The following is a 13,476-nucleotide window of genomic DNA, read 5'->3' as shown; positions in this document are numbered from 1 at the left end:
TATATATGTCAATCCCTATCTCCCAATCCATCCCACCCCCTCTTCCCCCACTTGGTATCCATACGTTTGTTCTCTATGTCTGTCTCTATTTCTGCTTTGCAAATAAGTTCATCTATACCATTTTTCTAGATTCCACATATATGCATTAATATATTTGTTTTTCTCTTTCTGACTTACTCTTCACTCTGTATGACAGTCTCTAGGTCCATCTATGTGTCTGCAAATGGCACAACTTCATTCTTTTATATGGCTGAGTAATACTCCATTGTATGTATGTACCACATCTTCTTTATCCATTCATCCGTCGATGGACATTTAGGTTGCTTCCATGTCCTGGTTATTGTAAATAGTGCTGCAGTGAACATTGGGGTCCATGTATCTTTTTGAATTATGGTTTTCTCTGGGTATATGCCCAGGAGTGGGATTTTTGGGTCTCATGGTAGTTCTATTTTTAGTTTTCTAAGGAACCTCCATACTGTTCTCCATAGTGGCTGTATCAATTTACATTCCCACCAACAGTGTGGGTTCCCTTTTCTCCACACCCTCTCCAGCATTTATTTGTAGACTTTTTGATGATGGTCATTCTGACTGATGTGAGGTGATACCTCACTGTGGTTTTGATTTGCATCTCTCTAATAATTAGTGATGTTGAGCATTTTTTCATGTGTTTGTTGGCCATCTGTATGTCTTCTTTGTATAAACATCTATTTAGGTCTTCTGCCCATTTTTTGATTGAGTTGTTTGTTTTTTTGAGATTGAGCTGCATGAGCTGTTTGGATATTTTGGAGATTAATCCCTTGAGAAGATTTTTGCAATATCTAAAACTGACAAGGATCTAAGGCAACTCAGGAAGAAAATGATAGGTGCTCCAAGTGAAGATGGTAAAGTCTGTAAGCAAGCAATGACCAGAGGAGGAAACCATAAGCATTAAGCATCACTCATCCCTAAACATTTTATACCAGTTAGACCAGCAAAATCAGCAAGCTGGATAGCGCCAGGCGTGGGCAGGGGCTGTGGGCTGTCAGCTCTGGCGTGGGAGTACTAATCAGGGTATCCATCCTGGAGAGAACTCAGCAGTGCTTATCAAGTCTGCATTAATGCTCTGCATCCAGTGCGGGGGGAGGGGCCAAAGCAGAGAGGCCAGCTCGGAAGGTGTTCTGTGAGCTTGGCTTTGATTTTAAAGACAATGGAGAACCAAAAGAAGATTCTAAGCAGGCCAGGGACATGGCCAGAACAAACCTGATGGAGTGTGAAGTTAAAAACGGAGGGGGGTGGGGGAATGGCAGCTTAGAAAATGAGTTAGGGGCATGGATACGTAAAATGACACAGTGAGTGAAGAAGAATGCGAAATAGTACTACATAAGAATGCAGAGTACATTTACTAAAAATCAGGAGTGAATCCGGAATAGAGCGTGTCATATTTAACATTCATAGGTTTCTCTTTTCCCATGCAGCAGCTTGTTTATGATTTTTTTAATTGTACAGAATATTGTTTAGAATTCTGTAGTCTAAATTAAAAGCATTACTTTAAAAAAAGTACATAGGGCTTCCCTGGTGGCGCAGTGGTTAAGAATCTGCCTGCCAATGCAGGGGACACGGGTTCGAGCCCTGGTCTGGGAAGATCCCACATGCCACGGAGCAGCTAAGCCTGTGCGCCGCAACTACTGAGCCTGCGCATCTGGAGCCTGTGCTCCGCAACGGGAGAGGCTGCGACAGTGAGAGGCCCGCGCACCGCGATGAAGAGTGGCCCCCACTTGTTGCAACTAGAGAAAGCCCTCGCACAGAAACGAGGACCCAACACAGCCATAAATTAATAAATAAATAAATAAATAAATAAATAAATAAATAAATAAATTAAAAAGTACATAGAGATTTAAGAACAGAGTCATTTTCCTCCAATCCTGTCTGGAAGGTGAGGTCTTGGCAGCCTTGGGGCAGTTTCAGACAGTTACTTTTTATGTCTATTATGAAAATTTAGAACCTAGTTATACATAAATTACTCTTTAAAGAATGTAACTATGAATTTACGGGATTGTGAATTTTTTTCAAAATATGTTTTACATTTTTTACGGTTTCTACAATGAGGTTGTACCTCCTTAATCTACTATTTTTCCAAACTAAATTCTGATTTTTAAGGTAGATGAATGTGGGATTAGTTTTATATAGAGGTGCAGTGGAATCGTAAACCTTGACGCTGAACCTAGTTCCTCTTGGGAAATGAGCTGAGTGGTCCAGCTCGTCACTGATGTCACTGTGGCCTCAGCTAGTGGGCGAAGCAGCCCAGGCCCCAGGGCATGTGGGAAGGTCAGGCCTGGCCACGGGCAGGTTCCCTTCAGTGATGAGACCTACAGAGTCCATGCCACTCACCAGTGCAACCTGTAGACTGTCAGGAAGGGCTGGTTAGCTTCTCTTTTGTGTGTGCAGAGAGTTAATTGCCTCTACTCTTAGAAACTGTCCATTTTGGCTTCTGCAACCTGAATATTAATTAACGCCCTTTTCTCTTTCTGTGCACCTAACCATTTCAGGGCAACGCCAATGTCGAGGATACACAAAGTCTTTTTTCTTCTTTGCGTCTAGTTTTCTGACTTTGCTTTCTCCCTCTGCCTCTCTCCCTGCTTTCTCTCAGCCCCAATCTGCTGTCTTTCCTTTTGTACCCTGTGTCCTAGGCTTGCTGGCTGTTTTCCTCATTAATCCAGAAGGAGGCTGCATTGAGGCCTGGACATGATCTAGACCAGTGGGCCCTCTGGGTAGAACAACTGTGTGGTCTTCTGCAACAGGACTGCACAGAGAGCTGGTTGGAGGATTTATGCCCCTTCCGCAGTGATGTATTCTAAGGCCAAAGAGCCATGTAAACATTATGTTACCTGCTGGAATGTTTTTTAAAAAGTAAATACTTAGGATGCAGCAAGCTCTTCATTTTATTGAAAATATCACCCAACTACTGGAAATGGTACTCAGTGGCACCAGGGGTTATGATGTGTCAGGCCCAATTTCCTTACTGGTTTTAACTTAAACGCCTTTAAAGAATTGCTTCAGGGTTTCCCTGGTGGCGCAGTGGTAAAGAATCTTCCTGCCAATGCAGGGGACACAGGTTCAGGCCCTGGTCCGGGAAGATCCCACATGCCGCGGAGCAACTAAGCCCGCGCACCACAACTACTGAGCCTGCACTCTAGAGCCTGCGAGCCACAACTACTGAGCCTGCGTGCCACAACTACTGAGCCTGCACTCTAGAGCCTGCGAGCCACAACTACTGAAGCCTACGTGCCTAGAGCCTGTGCACAAGCGAAGCCACCACAATGAGAAGCCCACACACCGCAAGGAAGAGTAGCCCCCTCTCACTGCAACTAGAGAAAGCCTGCGCAGAGCAACTAAAACCCAATGCAGCCAAAAATAAATAAATAAATAAATGAATTTATTAAAAAAGAAAGAATTGCTTCATATTTTTTGGCCTTTGTGTTATGATTTACTATATTAAAGTAATAAATGAATAATAAATAATTGACATTATTTACTTATTATTATCTACTTAATGCAATAGGCGAGCTCCTGAAAAGTAGTATATAAATAAAATTAAGAATAGAAAGAATAGATTTTGAAATGACTGAGCTCTGTGAAGAAATTCTATTGTTAATTGCCAATAATTAAAGAATCTTCTTGCAAATAAGGTGGCAGCATTAGAGTGTGGGAAAATAATAGAATCTGGGTTTCAGTTCTGATTCTGCAGAGTATGAGCTGTATGATACCCAAATGCTCTCAGCCACAGTTTTCCTCTGTAGAACAGGTAGGGATTATTTCACAATATTGTTGCTCTTTGCAAATTGTAAAGGACTATACCGGTGTGAGCTGTTGCTATGATTACCGCAGAGCCTTTTAATATACAGGTTCTCGTGTGATCCTCCTGCATCCGGTGGTGGTGACAGAGCTGATTTTATTATACTTTCCTATACAGATGAGGAAAGTAAGGGTCAGGAAAGTCTAGGGATCGACCCGAGGTAACATCTCACCAAAGGTGGCAGAGGCAAGAACCCAAATCCAACCTTTTTGGCTCCTGAGTCAGTACTTCGCACTATACCACACTGCCTCAGACTTTAGGAGTAGGGAGGGGAAGTGGAGGGAAAGGGGAGATGAATTCTTACACATCGATATGCTTTCCCTGCTACAGTGAAGAGTGGGTGGGTACGGGAACCAGTAGTGGCTGAAATTCTAGGTCTACCTCTTATTAGCTGTGTCAACCTGGATATAATACATAATCTCACTGAGGCTCCCTTTAGTCAACTATAAAATAAAGATAATAATATTTAATCTGTAAGGTGGCTGATATTAAATAAAATGATGTGCGTCTTCCACACGGTACATAAAAAGCATTCGTCAAGGCACATATTAGCGCCAAATTCAGGCCCACAAAGGTATGGGAGAAAAGAAACCCAGTATGTCTAAAGTGGCATGTGGAAAGGCAGTAGTTCTGCCTGCCCTGCTCTCCTACAGGGCTGCTTGGGGACCAGGAGAAGGGAAACATTCTCACCTTCCATGAATTTCCTCCATGCAGTCATTCTAGCCATTGACATTGCCTGCAATTCAGAACACCCTTCCCACTTCTTCCTGAGAAGCAACAATGGAATTCTTTCTTTCTTTTTTTTTTTGTTTATAGAAGCATAGTTGATTTACAATGTTGTGTTAATTACTGCTATACAGCAAAGTGATTCAGTTATACACATGTATACATTCTTTTTTTAATATTCTTTTCCATTATGGTTTATCATAGGACATTGAATATAGCTCTCTGTGCTATACAGTAGGACCTTGTTGTTTATCCTTTCTCTCTATTATAGATTACATCTGCTAAGCCCAACCTCCCACTCCATCCCTCCCCCAGCCCCCTCCCCCTTGGCAACCACCAGTCTGTTCTCTATGTCTGTGATTCCGTTTCTGTTTCATAGATAGGTTCATTTGTGTTATCTTTTAGATTCCACATACAAGTGATATCATATGATATTTGCCCATCTCTTTCTGACTTACTTCTCTTAGTGTGATAATCTCTAGTTGCATCCACGTTGCTGCAAGTGGCATTATTTTGTTCTTTTTTATGGCTGAGTAGTTTTAACAATGGAATTATTTCTTGATTACTAAAGGAAATGGAAGGTTTTCAGTCTCAGATGGCAGACTGAGTACATAAAATTATAAACTCTGCATTAAGATGCTAATAAGTAATATCTTTAAAACTTTAACAATAAAGAGGCTAGGAAGGTGTGTCATCAACAAACAAGGGAGTTTAACAAACTTCTGTAAAACGAAAAGTGTGTAGCGAGCTGAGTGATGAAGCAGACCCTCTGGAGCCCAGATTATGGGACTGCGTTGTAGGCACTGGGGTGAGAGTGGACCTATAGACAGCCCTGAAGAGCCTTCAGATCCCATGGTGGGCACGAAGTGAGGGTGAACACAGGGACTGGTTAGAGACTTACACATGACAATCACTCCTCCCCCATAATTCCCCCCTATTTCTCTATGCACGATGCCTTATAGCCAGGCGTTTAAGCCCCAAGCAAAGAAAAAACATCTTTTCTAAAGACATCAGAAGAATTCTCCAGGGAGAACTAAAGAGGCTAGACTGATGGTGACCCAAGTAAAACTCCCCTCTTCTCGGTTCTCTGCAGAGCACGGCCTCCACCCACCGTCTGCCTAAGTCTAAAGCAAAGTGTGTCCAGAGGAAAACTCCCACCTCTGTACCCAGTACTCACAGTCAGTCTTTGAATTTCCACATTTCCAAATATAAGCAGATACCCAAAGCTAATCAGACATTTGAGTCAGACCTGCAAAGTGGAAGAGAAAGAACAAGTACACAAAAAGAAAAACTGTCCCTAGAAAGCATAGAACTCATTAATGAAACGGAAGATAACACTTTAAATACTGTAATTAGTACCAACAGAGATATGAGTAAAAAAATATGTTCATGAAACAAGGAAAGGAATCTGTGGAAAAGAAACAGAAAATTAGAAAGAGCTCTTAGAAAGAAAAAAAGAAAAAGAGAAAGATTTTTTGAAATTACAAATTCAACGGAAGAGTCAGAAGACGAAATCAGAGAAATCCCTCAGAAAGTAAACCAAAATGACATACAGAAAACTTAACCAGAATATAAGAGGCATAGAGCCTTAATCTGGGAGGCCTGACTTATAACTAGTAAGTTTTCCAGAAGCAGAGAACAAAGAAAACAGAAGGAATGAGTTTATCCGAAAAACTATCATAAGTTCCAGAAGTTGTAGGGAAAGAGACTACAGGATGTCCAGAAAGATAAGTGAAAAAAGAGCCATACCTAGAAATCTCACTGTGAAGTTTGAGAACTCCAGAGATTTAAAAAATTCGAAAAGCCTCCAAACAGCAAACAGGAAGGAAGAGGTTTATAAGACACTTGTGCCACCAGAGTGATGGCAGGATAATGGCCCTTTCACATGGGCAAGTCTGTAGAAAATTTACTTCCCACCCACTCCTTTACTGGAAACACTTGGGAAGGTTTTCTGGTAAAACGAGGAGTAGGGTCTAGGCTACGGTGCTTGTGAGCCAGGGGGGTACTGCTGGTTGCCGTGTAGTGGGCCCAGAAATCGACCAGGTCCAGATCAGAGCCTGGGGGTACTGGAGGGGAGGACCCAGGGAGAAAGATGGTGCAACCATTTATTTAGACCAAATAGAATGACTCACTCAGAAAATATAAACGAAGATATTGAGCTGGCCAAAAGTTCGTTCGGGTTTTTCTGTAACATCTTACGGAAAACCTGAATGAACTTTTTGGCTAACCCAATATAATAAAAGTATTGGATCCAAGAAAGTAACCAGAGACACCAGGAAAAGCAAAAAGCTGTATGAGAAAACCACAGTCTACACAGGAAAAAACTGGAGTTTCAAAAAGAAAAATGGAATAGTTTCCAAGCAATGGATAACATATAAGAACCTGGAAGAGTGGGGATCTGGTCAAGAAGACATATCAGGTTAACGCATCTGTTCCTTCTTACAACAACGAAAGAGTAATTAGAAACTCATGAGAAAAAGTATAAGAAAGACATTTTCCAAATACAAGGCAAACTGCAATGTGGCCTGTTTGAATCCCACGTTAGAACCTTCGTACCTGAGGGACACAGGTGCTTGGGAGAAAGCATTGTGTTTAAAGACACTATTTGACAGTCATGATAATGTCAATGCTGCTAATTATCTTTAACATTTAGAATCGATTTATAGACAAACAGCAGAAAAGAACATTAGGATTGCAACGCAGGCTATGCTTGTAACCACCTTTGATATTTTAAAATAAAGTTTCAGCCGCCAAAGTTGAGATGGAGAGGAAGAGCCTGGTCACTAACATTCATAACACAACATGGGGAGCTGGGGGGAAAGAGTCCATCTCGATGGAGCCAGAAATGGAGGTTGAAGTGTCCTGTGAGAGCTGCAGTGGTGTCAGGGCACCACATCCTTAACTGTTAGAGCAGGAATTGAATACATAACATTTAAAGCTGATGAATCAATAGCGGTACAGATACACAATGGTGTAGATGTGTAATTTACTGATAGGGAGCAAACTCCTAGAATAAATAACAATAGAACGAGGCTAAAAGTGACGGCTGTGGTAGGAGGAGAGGAACTACAGAGGAGTGAGGGCGGGGGACAGTTTGCTTTCCTTGTAGCCCCTTTACAATGTGATTTTTAGTTTTTTTTTTTTTTTTTTGGCCGCACCGCGGAGCATGTGGGATCTTAGTTCCCCGACCAGGGATCGAACCCGTGCCCCCTGCAGTGGAAGCCCGGAGTCTTAACCACTGGACCGCCAGGGAAGTCCCTACAATATGTTTTTTTAATCTGATAAAAGTTCTGATTTTTTTTTCAGTTTAATTAAAGTCTAGTACACATTGCATATTATGTTGACACTTTTTACATACTTCCATTTGGACACACTGATCAAGTAGTACTATTATTATTCCCATTTTACAGAAGGGACACTGAGGCTTAGAGATGCTGAATACATCCCTTGAAGCACAGCTCCTAAGAGCAGCACCCAAATGCCAGCCCAGGTGACAGGAGCTCTTATTCTCTCTTTTTTTAAAAAATTTATTTATTTAATTAATTTATTTTTGGCTGCATTGGGTCTTCGTTGCTGCGCGCGGGCTTTCTCTAGTTGTGGCGAGTGGGGGCTACTCTTCGTTGCGGTGCGCGGGCTTCTCATTGGGGTGGCTTCTCTTGTTGCGGAGCACGGCCTCTAGGCTCCCGGGCTCAGTAGTTGTGGCACGTGGGCTCAGTAGTTGTGGCTCACGGGCTCTAGAACACAGGCTCAGTAGTTGTGGCGCACGGGCTTAGCTGCTCCGTGGCATGTGGGATCTTCCCGGACCAGGGCTCGAACCCGTGTCCCTGCATTGGCAGGCAGATTCCTAACCACTGCGCCACCAGGGAAGCCTAGGAGCTCCTATTCTTGATGCGATATCATCATTCAGGTGATTCCCAGCCGGATTCTCCAGTGCTCAGATGAAGGGTGCAGACTGACTTAGGAAGAAGCGTGCTACAAGCGTGGAGGCTTTTCCTCCACAGCCCTGCAGGGCACAAGGAGGTTACACATTCCAGCATCAGTAGAGAAGAATCAAGCTGAGTATTTATTTATGGGACTGTTTTAAAGAAGGCAATATCTGTGACGAGATGAATTCCTGAAGACCATTCTCAATGTGTACTTACAGAATTTTAGGGAAATCATCTACACACACCATTGGTTTAGCTCTGAGGTGGTCTCCCCCCCACTCCCAGCACATGCGCCCACGTACACCCAGGCCCACGTAGTAGCTTAAAACCACCAGCTCTTGGGTCTTGGACTTTCCTTTTTGTCACTAAGTCAGTATGGCTTCAGCATAGTTGTCTCGCCCCAGCCTCTAATTTTCTTGGAGGAAGCACACAGTATATTGCCCCACTTAATTTTAATAGGGTCTTTTTTATTTGTGAAAAATTTTAATGGATAAAAAAGAGCAAGTCCTAAAAAAAAGCACTGTTTTTTTAAAAAAAGAGGTACCTCTTGTCTTAATTTCAGTTCTTCTACCATCATCCTGCTCCTGGCAACTTCCTCCTGTTTCAGCAGATGGTTTCTTTGACGCGTCAAAGCGTGGTGTGCATTTCTAAGACTATCTGGAAGTGCATACCTTTTTTTTCTGGCCGTGCTGTGTGGCTTGTGGCATCTTAGTTCCCCCGACCAGGGACCGAGCCTGGGCCCACGGCAGTGGAAGTGCGGAGTCTGAGCCACTGGACCACCAGGGAATTCCCATGAAAGTATTTTACTATCACTGATTTATTTATTTATATTTTTGGCTGTGTTGAGCTTTCGTTGCTGCGCGTGGGCTTTCACTAGTTGCGGCGAGCAGGGGCTACTCTTCTTTTGTGGCGCGTGGGCTTCTCATCGCGGTGGCTTCTCTTTGCTGCGGAGCACCGGCTCTAGGTGCGCGGGCTCAGTAGCTGTGGCGCACGGGCTTCGTTGCTCCGCGGCATGTGGGATCTTCCCAGACCAGGGCTCGAACCCGTGTCCCCTGCATTGGCAGGCGGATTCTTAACCACTGCGCCACCAGGGAAGTCCAATTATCTCTGATTTAAATAATTGATTTTTCAAATCATATGTGGGATCCGGGTGGTCCAGGTCCTCACTCCTGGAGTCCATTCTTAAATCTGAACGGGTTTGAGTTCTGATGGTCTGAACTGTAAAGCAAGCACACAAAGCATTTTCTTCAACAGACATACAGGCAATTTGACAAAGGAACCTGTGGTTTTTATTTCACTTTCTCCTGAATCCTTCAGATTCTTACTCTTTCCGTTTTTCCCATTCTCTCCATCCTATTATCCACCGACTTCCTGAGTAATTAGTCTTCACTTCCTGTCTCTACATTCTTACTTTCCTAGTGCTGATCAACCTCCTGAAATCCGACTTCCTGTCCTTTCCCCAGAAGTCCTGTCCTGCTGGGCAGGGTCCTCGCGGGGTCTCTTCCGGTCACGCACCAGAGCTCAGGATGACGTCTGTTACATCACATGGCAGAAATTTTAAAAATACATGTTGTTGGAAAAACTTACGTAGGCCACGGATAATTAAGAGAAGGTTAGACATGGATTTCCTGATCCTTCCGTCATCTCATAGAGAGATATATTGGGGTTGCATCCCAGGTGAGGCGCTCTCCCTCCATCTGTCTTTCTTTTGAGGACAAGTGAGGGAAAACTGTCTTGCTTAAGGACAGTTTGGGTGCCTGCTGTTTAAGGAGTTATCTGGGAACTCCGGGCGCCCAGCCTGCGGAGACTGGGGTTCATAAAATATCCAGGAAGCTACACATCTGGTGAGAAGCTGAGCTTGGGTTCAGGGATTCGAGCTCTCAGTCCTCACCTGTGCCCTCCTCTCTCCCCATCCCAGGTCATTGTCCAGACAACCCAGAATGAGTTCCCTTTGCCACTTTCAAACAGTTCTGTTCATTTCACAGCAATCACTGGCCCTCTTGAAGCTGTTACAGCTGGAAGTGTAAGTCAACAACTTGATAGCCAAACAGAGTGGACATTACTTGCTCCTCACCTCCTTATCAGCTTTAGGGCCCTTGACACCATTGAGCCCTCTGGTCCTGAAATCCACACTTCTCTTGGCTTTTCTAATATTACTTTCTTGATTCTCCTTCTACTGGTCTGACCTCCAACTCATCCGCTAGCTCCTTTCATCCCATCTAAATGTGGGAGTGGTGAAAAGATAATGCATAATGTTTAAAACGGAAAACACAATCCAAGATTTTGAATATTTTGTATAATATTTAGAAATATGAGAAATAGATCCATGAAGAAATAATGAAAAGAGTTGAATGTGGTTTCCTCTAGGAAGATTAGGATTTAGTGGCAAGGAGAGCTATTGTATTCTGTAACAACCCCTTTGTGCTATTTGACTTTTTAAATGAAGTATAACTATTTATTTGATGAAAATTTAAAATCTACTTTAAAAATCTCAGTAGAAAGGCTGAAAGATAAATAGATCTATACATGTACTGATATATGGAAATATCTCTAAGATTTGTTAAGAGACGAAAATCACAAAGAAAAAAGTGGTTAGTGTGTGCCTATGTGTGTGTATAAATATGTGTATACAATGCTCACATATGTATAGAATATCTCTGGAAACACGTAAAATAATTTCACAGGAGTCAGTTCCCTGACTCTGGGAAGGAAAACCAGGTAGTTGGAGGTCTGGGATATGACTAATATGTTTCATGGTATATATACCCTTTTTATTTTTTGAATTTTGTATTATGTGCACTTTTTTTTTTTGAAAATAAAATTCTACTCATCCAAATCTGATTTAAAGTAACATTTGACAAGTAGCTCTTGAAAGCATCACCTCCCAAGCTTTTATTAAAATATCCATAAAGGTAAAAGTTCATACCCTCGCCAGCAACTAAGACTGATGGACATCAATGAATAGGATTCTCAGGGGACTTATTCCTAATTAATTATAAGTCAAATGAAGGCGAGTTGAAAACATGTACCCAACTTTCTCACGGCATGCCACTCTTAATTTACAAAACAGACACTGTCTTAAAATGGTGGGAAATGCTTTAAAACCTACACCCCACTCACAGCTCAGAGGTTTGTGTCCATTTATTGGTTCATTCTTATGACAAACATTACAGACTAAGTGCCTAAGTATCGTGTGAGATGCTGTCCTTGTGCTGGGGCTAAACCCAAAGGCAAGACAGTCACGGGCATGGCCATGCTGCAGTTGTAACCTGGCCAGAAAACTGGGAAAGCTGTCTCCATCACGCTGGGACTGTTTTTTTTGGGGGGGGGGTTTGAGACCGCCAGAGCACAGCTGCCACCACCTTGCCCCCCTCCAGCCCACCCACACCCCTTTGTCATCCGTCTACACACATTAAGAGACAGGAACTCTCGGGTGGCAGCTGCAAGGGGTGCAGAATATTCCTCACAAGTACAGAATTGCTATCAGAGGTAGCTGGGAAGAATCCTGGTAGCTGGGCAGCCCCAGCTGTATTTCCTTTGTTTAGAATATTACAGAACCAGGCAGAGGGAGACTAAGTACACTGGTGAGTACTGGCCTCAAACTTAGATTTGGACTGAGAGCTGGACTCACCACCTCCTCTCCACAGGTGGATCTGTGATGGGACTTTTTTGTTTGTTTTTGGTTTTTTTGCTCCTACAATTTTTTTATTGGAATATAGCTGATTTACAATGTTGTGTTAGTGTCAGGTGTACAGCAAAGTGAGTCAGTTATACATACATATATATCTATTCTTTTTCAGATTCTTATCCACTATAGGTTATTACAAGATATTGAATATAATTCCCTGTGCCATACAGTAGGTCCTTGTTATTTATCTATGTTATATGTAGTTGTGTGTATATGTTAATTCCAAACTCTGGATTTATCTCTACCCCCTTTCCCCTTTGGTAACCATAAGTTTATTTTCTATGTTTGTGTGTCTGTTTTTGTTTTGTAAGTAAGTTCATTTGTATCATTTTTTTTTTTAGATTCCACATATAAGTGATATCATGTGATATTTGTCTTTGTCTGTCTGGCTTACTTCATTTAGTATGATCATCTCTGGGTCCATGTGATGGGATTTTTTTATCATCACTCAAATAGACAGAGTGAGGCCAAAGGCAACCCATATACTCTAAATATTGATAAATGTTGTCTTAGAATTCATTCAAAAGATATCAAATGAGGCCTATAAACATATATCACAACAAAGAGAAGGGAGCAGCATACTGAAGACTTCGAGAATTCCAAAAACCAGAAGAAACTTTCAGAAACTGTGCTGTCCTTAACAGAATACAGGAAGATATGGTCAGTATGAAATACAACAGAAATATCATAAAGAATAAATAGAGGAAGATGAAAAGACATCAGAATGAATTAAAAGGGTCAGGGATGAGATAAAAAGGGAAAACATGGAAACTAAAAACAAAATAGCAAAATATAATCTATAGACCAGAATTGATTGTGTAGAAAATTGAATAGGTAATACGAATGAAGCATATAGTAGACTGATCACGTTAATGACCCTAATTTAGAGTCTCCCTCTGCCTATGCCCTTTACCCTATAACTTTGGAGTTCCTTCCACTTTGACTTTGGGCTCAGCCGCGTGACTTGACAAAGAGACAGCAGCAAACTTGACCCATATAGAAGCTAGAAAAGTGCTTGAGCATTCTGGCTCCTCACCCTCTCCTCTGCCTTCGCCCTGAGTGTGTGCCTAGGCTAGCCTTCTGGAGGATGAGTGACCACATGGGGCAGAACCAAGCCATTCCCGCTACAGATAGCCTCACCCAATGGCTATCATCCCTCCCGCTGACCACAGACACTTGAGCAAACCAAGCTATTAGCTGAGTCCAGCTCAGATGGGCAGAACCACCCAGCTGACCTATAGATTCTTGAGAAATAATAATACATGGTTATTGTTTTAAGTCATTTTGTTTTGAGGTGGTTTGTC

At 42.4% G+C, this 13,476-nt stretch overlaps 1 protein-coding gene across 1 annotated transcript in view; it reads left to right on the top strand.

Annotated features, from left to right (window-relative positions):
• LOC130706083 (small integral membrane protein 19-like) overlaps positions 1-13,476 on the top strand; it is a 39,798-nt gene that overhangs the window by 25,109 nt on the left and 1,213 nt on the right. The window lies entirely within an intron of this gene.

The sequence above is a fragment of the Balaenoptera acutorostrata genome, chromosome 21 (genome assembly GCF_949987535.1).
Source record: "Balaenoptera acutorostrata chromosome 21, mBalAcu1.1, whole genome shotgun sequence".
Taxonomy (NCBI): domain Eukaryota; kingdom Metazoa; phylum Chordata; class Mammalia; order Artiodactyla; family Balaenopteridae; genus Balaenoptera; species Balaenoptera acutorostrata.
This window is presented reverse-complemented; position numbering and strand designations above follow the sequence as displayed.